Source organism: Centruroides vittatus, unplaced genomic scaffold (genome assembly GCF_030686945.1).
Source record: "Centruroides vittatus isolate TY-2023 unplaced genomic scaffold, ASM3068694v2 scaffold_464, whole genome shotgun sequence".
Taxonomy (NCBI): Eukaryota; Metazoa; Arthropoda; class Arachnida; order Scorpiones; family Buthidae; genus Centruroides; species Centruroides vittatus.
Window position 1 is genome coordinate 2,631,078 of NW_027122710.1, and position 9,017 is coordinate 2,640,094.

The 9,017-nt window shown below is 29.3% G+C and overlaps 1 pseudogene; it reads left to right on the forward strand.

Annotated features, from left to right (window-relative positions):
- Positions 1 to 6,883: 6,883 nt before the first annotated feature.
- LOC136989345 (U6 spliceosomal RNA) lies at positions 6,884 to 6,975 on the forward strand (annotated as a pseudogene).
- The last annotated feature ends 2,042 nt before the right edge of the window (positions 6,976 to 9,017 follow it).

Genomic DNA, 9,017 nt, shown 5'->3' on the forward strand with positions numbered 1-9,017 from the left:
AAATTTCATCCACTTCTAATTAAGATAGAAGAGTAAAACTTTGACTTCTGAAACATCATTAAAATACATTTTCATCGGTGTTAAGTATTACCAGCAAGTTTTATAGGCACACTTTTATCGTGTTTAATATCATTTGAACTATACGTTAATTGTACTATACGTTTAATTAACACATACAACAACACCAAATCTCGCAAGAAACCTAAACACTCTCCATCCTTAATCGCTCCTGTGATATATAATTAGATAATATCTATAGAAAAACCATCAGATCGAGCAGCAGAAGTATCACATATAAGCGCAACAAAACTATTTACAACTGATTGCGTAACGACAAAGACCCAATAGATCCTGACACGGCTCGGGGTATACGAGATACCAGTTAATCTAGGTATGGAAAACAAAACAATCAAATACATAGTATACACTTCCAGAAACCGCTCTACAAGACTTAAAGAGCATCAATATGACGTATGTAAAGGTAAAACCACAATTGCCTATACCCCTTACCTATAATAGACACTGTACCAGACAATACACCAAAATTTAACGAAGCTAAGTTTTTAAAAACAATAGGAAATCAACAAACAGGTAAAACTCTTGAAAAATTCTACATATATATGCACAGTGTCAAGAATTCGTGCATAAAGTATAAAGATACCGCTTGTTTATCAGCGGCTTGGAACTACTGTCTCAATGCAGGAAACACTGATACCAAAGACTAAAACAAATATTTCATTTACTTTATTTTTGTTTTTAAATTTATTTATTTATGTATTTTATTCTGTTTACTTTCGTCAATGTTGTACACATTTACTTGTATTCTCAATTTATACCAATTTTATGTATTTAGATAATTATTGTTTAGAACATAAAATTGAAACTTTAAAGAAATGTATTCAAAAGTGTTCGATCCTGATGATGGCTACCCAGATATTAGATGAATTAAAAAATAATTGCTGGAATAGGTTTTATTGTCTTACAATAATCCAGTTCAATCAATATATGACGTTAATTGTATGTTAAAATAATTTTATTCTGTGACAAATTTCAATTATAATAAATTTATCTCTTGTTTAATAAATTTAATAATTTTATAATCTCTACTTTAATAATTTTTTAAAAGATTTACAAATAAATTTAATTGTTCTAAAACTTATGAATTTGCACGAGAATTTCTCAACCAGTGGATCGCGATCGCTGGTAAATGTTATCGGATGTCCATTCAGTTTGGTAAAATTAGAAGTTTAGGTTTGGGTTTATGGTAACGCGAACATGGGCGATCTGCCGAAGTGGACCCTTTCAAAGAGGTCTTTCTATGGGAAACTGGCCCCTTTTTAGGTGTTGCAAACGTGAAGAAAACCTGGTGTTCAGTGGTTTTATCCACTCAGCCACTGGAGGCTGGTAGATATTCGATACATTTAAAAAAAAAAAAGATTTGAAAAACACGGATCTACACTAACGTATGGTACTATTATTGATTAATCGAATTGCCCGATAAACTGATAACTGTGTTATTTATTGCATGCTGTTGCAGAGAAAATTCATTTGTTTGCTGTACTAAGAAGTAGATATTAATTTTTTTTTTTTAATGTATTAACCTGAAAATTCCTTAAGTAAACTTTTATGAATTTAAATATAATCCATATAAATATGAAATTTAAAAGTTTGCCAAACTTGATATTGCAAAAGTTAAAGAAATTTGCTATGAAATTCGAATAAAACCTGTAAACCTGTAAAGTATAAAACTTTTTCAAGTTTAAATTAATATTAAAATATATTCAAACCTCTGAATAACGGCCACTAACAAGAACATTTAAAAAACGGGCGTTCTTTGGAGGTTATTTCTATTACCAGTAAAACAGTTCAATTTTTATTTTATTTTAAAAATTTGTTAAATCGTTATTTATTCCTGGAATTGGACATCACAGTAATAATAGGAATATACGGGTACAAGTATTGTAAATACTCTAATGAACAGATTTAGGATAATTTGAAAATATGTTTAATTCTTTCCGTTTTTCGTACAATGAGAGTATCTTCTTTCCATACTATTCATGGTTTCGACCAGACTTATCATTGAGGTAGGACGGACACGCTCATAAAAGATTCCTGAAGTTCCTGATATGGACCTCGAACCCGAATCCCCCTGATTCTGCAGGCTGATGCTTTTGCCACCCCAGCTGTTCGATCTTGGTGGTCGAACAGAAGGGGTAGTCACAGCAGAACAGACTATAATATATATCTGAAAGACTTGTAATTAAAAATGAAGTATGGATTCGACCATGGATCCAGCTCCTACCGAGCTTCTGTAATTTCTTTTTCTATACCCAATTTTTGAATACTTTTGTGGTGGGAAATTTGTCTAATGTAAGCTTTTAACAATATAAAATATTGGATTCGTGTTTCGATCATATATATATTTAATATATTATATCATAATATTATATAAAATATGTAATGTTGGCTATAAAATACAGTATACAGTGATACCAAAAACTCTGTTTTTTTAATGATTATTAAGGACGTAATTCACGTTCTGCCCCATAACTGTTCTTTTTTTTATATAAAAACAACACATCACAAAATATTGACTGTGCTTACATTCCAATATTTAAAATCTGATTATTAAGAAAATGCAAATCTTACAATACAGTAAAACTTCGATTTAACGGACAGAATTTCCTGTCCGTATGTCATATATGAAAATTAACACCCTATATTAATTTTATAATGATTCTTATATGCTTATTATTATTTTTAATCCAAGAATCACAACTACTCTTACTTTCACGCTACAACGGGGGGGTGTCTCGATATATCATTACATATCAGAATGGCGATCGATCGAAAAACGACCCCTCCCCCAGATTTTTTACATTTTTGGACTTAGGACACCTTGAAATGTCGAGAAATACAAAAAATTCGGGGTAATTTCAGTATGTATGGACGTTAGTGCATGTAGGGAGGGCACGATTTTGTACATTCTGTTTGAAGCTTAATAACTCCTGTGCTTTTTGTCTAAAATTTCTGAAATTTTACATAGAAGTTTGTGTATTAGGGGATTGATGCTATTAAAATATGGTGTTTAAAGGTAGGGCGGAGGTGGGGATAATGGGGGTCGTGTATATCTCCAGTAAGGTCGACTTAATGACGATTTTACTCTTATTAGCATTTATACTTTTTTATAAAACTCATCCCAACCTGAAAATTAAGCTTTTTGTCATTTTGTAATAGTTAAAAATATAAAAATGTTTAAAATAAAATATAGCAGATGGCGCAACCAAAATATTAAATGCTGACGGGAAAGTTGAGCAACTCTGCAGATTTATTCAACACACGCATTCGGAAAACTTACTTTATTATGATGTATAATGGATTAGACCGAAATAGTCCGTTTAAAATCGAGGTTTTACTGTACTTTTTATAAGTGTAACTTCTCATCAGCATCATTCGACATGTATAACATAAAAAATATATATATGATCGAAACACGAATCCAATATTTTATATTGTTAAAAACATTCGATTTTGAACAGAAGCACTTGTTACACAATCGATATATAAGTTTTTCTTTCTTATATCGAGAAAATACGCTGAACAAATCTAATTTCAATCGTTCTGTTATGGGAAAGTCGAAATCAATTTGATATTAAATCGATGATATGACCTACACCATACTAAAGGATACTCGCAAATAACCTTAACTTCATTAAATTTATGTTATTTTTATTAAAAATAGAGAAAAGTACATTGAAAATACATCATTTTAATAATAAAATTTAATTTAAACTGTTATGAAATTAAATTAATAATTATAAACATTATTTACTTCGATTAAGATTTATTATTTGCGTTATTTTATTACCCATTTGATGTAATCTTCTAATTATTTATTGAATATTAAAAAAACTTATTTAGAAATTATTTAATTAACTTTAAAAAATAATAATACACGAGTTTTGACAGTTTAAATTCGTGAAGATTGATATAAAATACTGTTAAAGTTAATTATATCGATCATTTTTAATGTAAAAACAGGACAAATGCGTTTACAAACACGTTTAACTTTTAAATAAATTTTTAATTATTTGCTATATTTAATAATAAATAACTTTAAACATTTTTATTTATTTTTGTAAATTTATTCAAATTATGCATGGGATATATATATATATATGTATATATATTTTATTTAATTAATATTTGCATTACGTAATTATATTTTATATATTTTCTCCTAAATTAAATAGCGTGATGAAATATATATTAAGTCAGGGTATGTAACCAGGGGTGCTTATGGCGCTGCACCACCTCCGTGACAACAAAGCAATCAGATTTATTACTTTAAAATACATGTGTATATATATATGCATACTTATATAATAACGCAAATCGCATAACTTCAATTGAGTAAGATTGGTCCCTCCATGGCCATTCTCCTTGGTCCTCCCGAATTCGCCTTGAGTAGCACTCTTACTCTCAAAATCTTGAATACGCCACTATGTTAAGAAACATTTTTATAGATTTTATAACTAATAAAGTAGAATATAGGATATATGTTCCGTACATATACAGTAATAGCCTATATAATTAATCTATTAAATTACTCAATATGCAAAGAGCAGCCCAAAAGTCAGTTAATCATGTTTTGAGTTGTGTGTCCACGACTCTAGCCCTAAATACTATCGGTAATACCGAGGTTTTGGCATCCAACGGTAACGGTGTACTTACATTATACTGTAGTGTATGTACTGTACTGTACATTCGAAGTCATACCACACTTTTCGAATTTGAATTAGGTTATAAAGTGAGTTTAGAACATTGCATTGCATCTTAAAAAATTGGTTAAACGTAATTAACAACGTGGGTGGCTCAAAATTGGACCGCCCTGTACATATTTATACCCTGTTTATATTCTGTTAGAAATCTATTAAATTGATTTTTTTATATTATTCATTTGGCAAAATATAAATTCGCTTTATATTTATACTGTATATATTTTTCGTGAAGTATTGTTTTCCCTTTTTAAATTTTAATCATTTTGATATGAATAAATCAATGAAATAAGTTATTTATATCATGTAAATATTATTATTATCATTATTGAATTAAATTATTTAATATATTATTCGAGATTATTACATACAGAATTCTTACTGTAATTAGAATAAAAAAATAATAATAATACATTCAAATTGATAGAATTTTTCCTCTAAATATATATTTTATATATTTTAATTATCATCAAAAACTCCCGCTTTTCCGAAAAATGGAATTACATTAATTAATAAATATGAGGAATGTCAAAGTGTCAACGCTCACCAATAGCCGAGTGGATTAAAAATATAAAAAAAATAAATAAAAAATTAACGAAAAACACTAAATACTTGTAGTTGGTCGCGGGTTCGCTTCTGATCAATGGACACCACACGGAGTTAGAGTTCTACCAAATGATCTGAGCTTCAGCTCAGAATTTTAACAGTTCTCTCAGCTCTTAAATGGACTTTAGAGTCTCAGCTCAGCTTAAGGTGATTTTCTTCATCTTAATCTTAATTATCTTGACTCCACTGTACGTCTTTTACTAGAAATACTGTCTTTATTTGTAATGTAAACTATTATCTTTTATTACTTTTAACAATTCTCTTATCTAAAAATTTCTTAATGCTCAAGTAGTTATTTGAATGATCTCATTTTAATAACAGATAAATGAAAGCATATCATCCGACAGACTGGGTACCCGTTATTATCACATACGAGATTTCATTTCAAAAAAGGACTTTGCTGCAACACGCTCCAGTTCAAATTCACAGCTCGGTATTTCCAAATAGCTTTGCTTTGCCTCTACGTGGAGCTTTCTAGTATTTATTCAAGTGTCTAATACTTAAGCAGGAACTACTTCCATAGAAAGTCTTCTCGTGAGATACCCTCTTGGCAGATCACCCAAGGATTGCGTTGTCTTACTTCATTAATCCATTTGCTTCATTTATCGAAACAAGTAAGAAATGATATATAGGAAAGTTTCTTTCCTTTATATCATTTCTTACTTACATAAAAGACTGAAGTTTGGGAAGCTTAATAAGATCCAGGTCGATTATGACGATGTCTTTATGAATACCTACGTGTCCAACATTTTAATTATCTGTGTTTTTTGGTAAATTTATTTTTGTACAAAGTTTTTACTAGGCTATTTTTAATAAGTTTATCATCAACAAAATACCTAATGTTGAAGTTAAATAAATTCCTTTAGCAAACGACAATGCCATTGATAAATGAACAATAATTTTACGATGAATTGCTGTTTGTGATGAATTACGTTATCAAACAATAATTGATGGCATTACTATTTTATAAAGGGCTTTATCAGTTAGTTTGATATAAAGTAATTCATCATAATTTTATTGTTTATGAAGAATTGCTGTTCATTTATTATTGACATTATTGTTTGATAGAGGAATTCAATATTAAATGAATAAAAATGCATTACCAATAATTTTGCGATGAATTATTTTATCAAACAGTAATGCCCACCAGTGGCGCCAAGTGGATAAAACTACTGAACGTGGCTTTTTCCGGGCTTTCTTTACGTTTGTAACAACTAATTAGGGGCTGGTTTCTCATTCTTCCCTTGGCAGATCGCCCATCTGACACGTTGCATAAACAAATAAAACCACACCAAACAATAATGCTAATGCTAAGTGAACTATACTTCTTCTGTCTTACACAATCTTAAAATGGATAATATCACTAAACACTGGTAGTTGGTCGCGAGGAGTTTTCCGGGCTTTTTCACTTGTCTAACACCCGAATAGGACCAGTTTCCTACAGACGGTTCTTCCAGTAGGCACTCTTGAATTAGAAAATAGCGTTGCCTTATCTCATCAATGCTATTGCATTCTTAAAATGAAACGATATAAGATTAGAATGACTCTGTTCAAGAATGACACGCAAAATTGTGAAGCATTCCATATTTTTTGATAACCGTGAAGGCGTATGCCTATCGCTCTGGAGACCCCTGGTTCTAGTTCGAATCCAGATTTTCCTGTGTAACTTAATTATTTCATAATACAATAGTATGTTATAATCGTTGAAATTATACATTACATATGTTTATTATCATTACTTTTATTAATAAAATTATTCAAAATTTTAATCGATTGTATTCGTAAACATAATGTACGATGTATTTTTAATACAGTAATTATTATCTATTATCTAAACTTGGTGGGACGAGGGTTTTTCGGATAAACGAAATTTCGAATTTTCCAGAAACTTGTTTCATTTTTATGTTTTAAATACAACATTAAGAATTGTGCATTTAAAGTTTCATGAGCAATAAATAATGTAATGAAATTACTGTATTTGAAGGTAAATTAATTTAATCAAAATGTAATTAAAATTTAAATTTAATTAAAAAATTTAATTTAATAAATTTAATCAAATAAATTTAATCAAAATTTAGAACAAATGTTATTTATATGACCTAGTTTCGCGGCGCTACGATCGACAAATGACGTAGTGATTTCCAGTTACATGGGAGTTCGGTATCTGTATACAAGGTACAAAGGACTTTGCTACAGGTTCTTTTTTTAACAGCTTCGGTTAATCGAATTTCCACTGCATTTATTTTTAATTTATCACAGTTTTATATTTAAATTATGAAATTGAACAATCAGTAAATGAAAACTCAGTACAGTAGAGCGTCGATAAGTGGAACCAATTGGGGACTGGGGTCCTTCCAGTTAATGATTTGTTCCAGTTTCCGACTTTGTACGAAAAAATACATTAACCTGTCCGATGTTCAAATTTTTCTCCGTTGCGTATCGCTTCCTGTTGAATTTTTCTCCGTTGCGTGTCGCTTCGTGTTGAATTTTCGTCGATTTTAAGCCTAACGAAAATTTTTATAATAATCATCGAGGCTATCGTATCGTTAAAAATTATTTCTGCATTTTGTACAAACAAAATAAATATATTAAAGAATATAAAAGACATGAAAATTATACTTTAGAAGTAAATTTAGTATCAAAAACATTCGATTCAGCACGACACAGTCCGACTGAAAATCGTTCCACTTTCCGGCCATTCCACTTACCGACGTTCCACTTATCGACGCTCTACTGTAATAATAAACAAGCTCTAGTATTCTTGTGTTCGTCCATTTCTACTTGAAATTTTTTTTAGAATAGTTATTTATTGAATTTTCACATAATGATTTGTTGTATTTCATGATTTGAAAATATGTAAGATATTTAATATTACATAAACTAATAGGAAGAAGGAGAAACATACATAGATGTGCATTTTCAGTTTTATATTATTTCATTTCAAAATCTTAATACAGCTGTTTTAATTTTTTTTTTCACTTCTGTATGATAATAATAAGCCAAGTGCTGTATTTATTATATGTATTTGCATGCTTTAAATATTCAGGAATAATATAAAAATTCTTAAATTTCACCTACTTTAGTATATCTTCGCAAAATCTTTGAGTTATAAATGCAGACACTTCCATATTATTTTTAGTTGATAATAATCGTATTTGTGTAATAGGAGAAATTGATCAAGCATGCTATCAATTTGCAATGACTGAACATACTCTGTGAAGGAGTTCTGCCACAGTGGAATCTTTTAAATACAATATATCAAAATATTCACAAAAATGGGTACAAATAAGTTTTCTATTAATAATATTATATTCAGTGAGATATTCGAAAAGTAATATAGATTAATCAATCAATCAAGTTTATTAGCGTAGTAGGCATGAGCCTGTTACAAGGGGGGTTGAATATACATTTTTTAGGATAATGTAATCTACAATTTTAGGTAACTTTTAACATTATATTTCCTTTCAATTTATTAATTAGCCATAAGGCTTAATTAACTATTAACACATTGCCTTAATAACCTATTGACAATATTATACAGGTCATAAATATCATTACTATTGACTTTATCTAGTTTTCTATACATATCAATTTCCGTCTTTTGGTTATGACTTTGTTCCTTGATAATTAAAT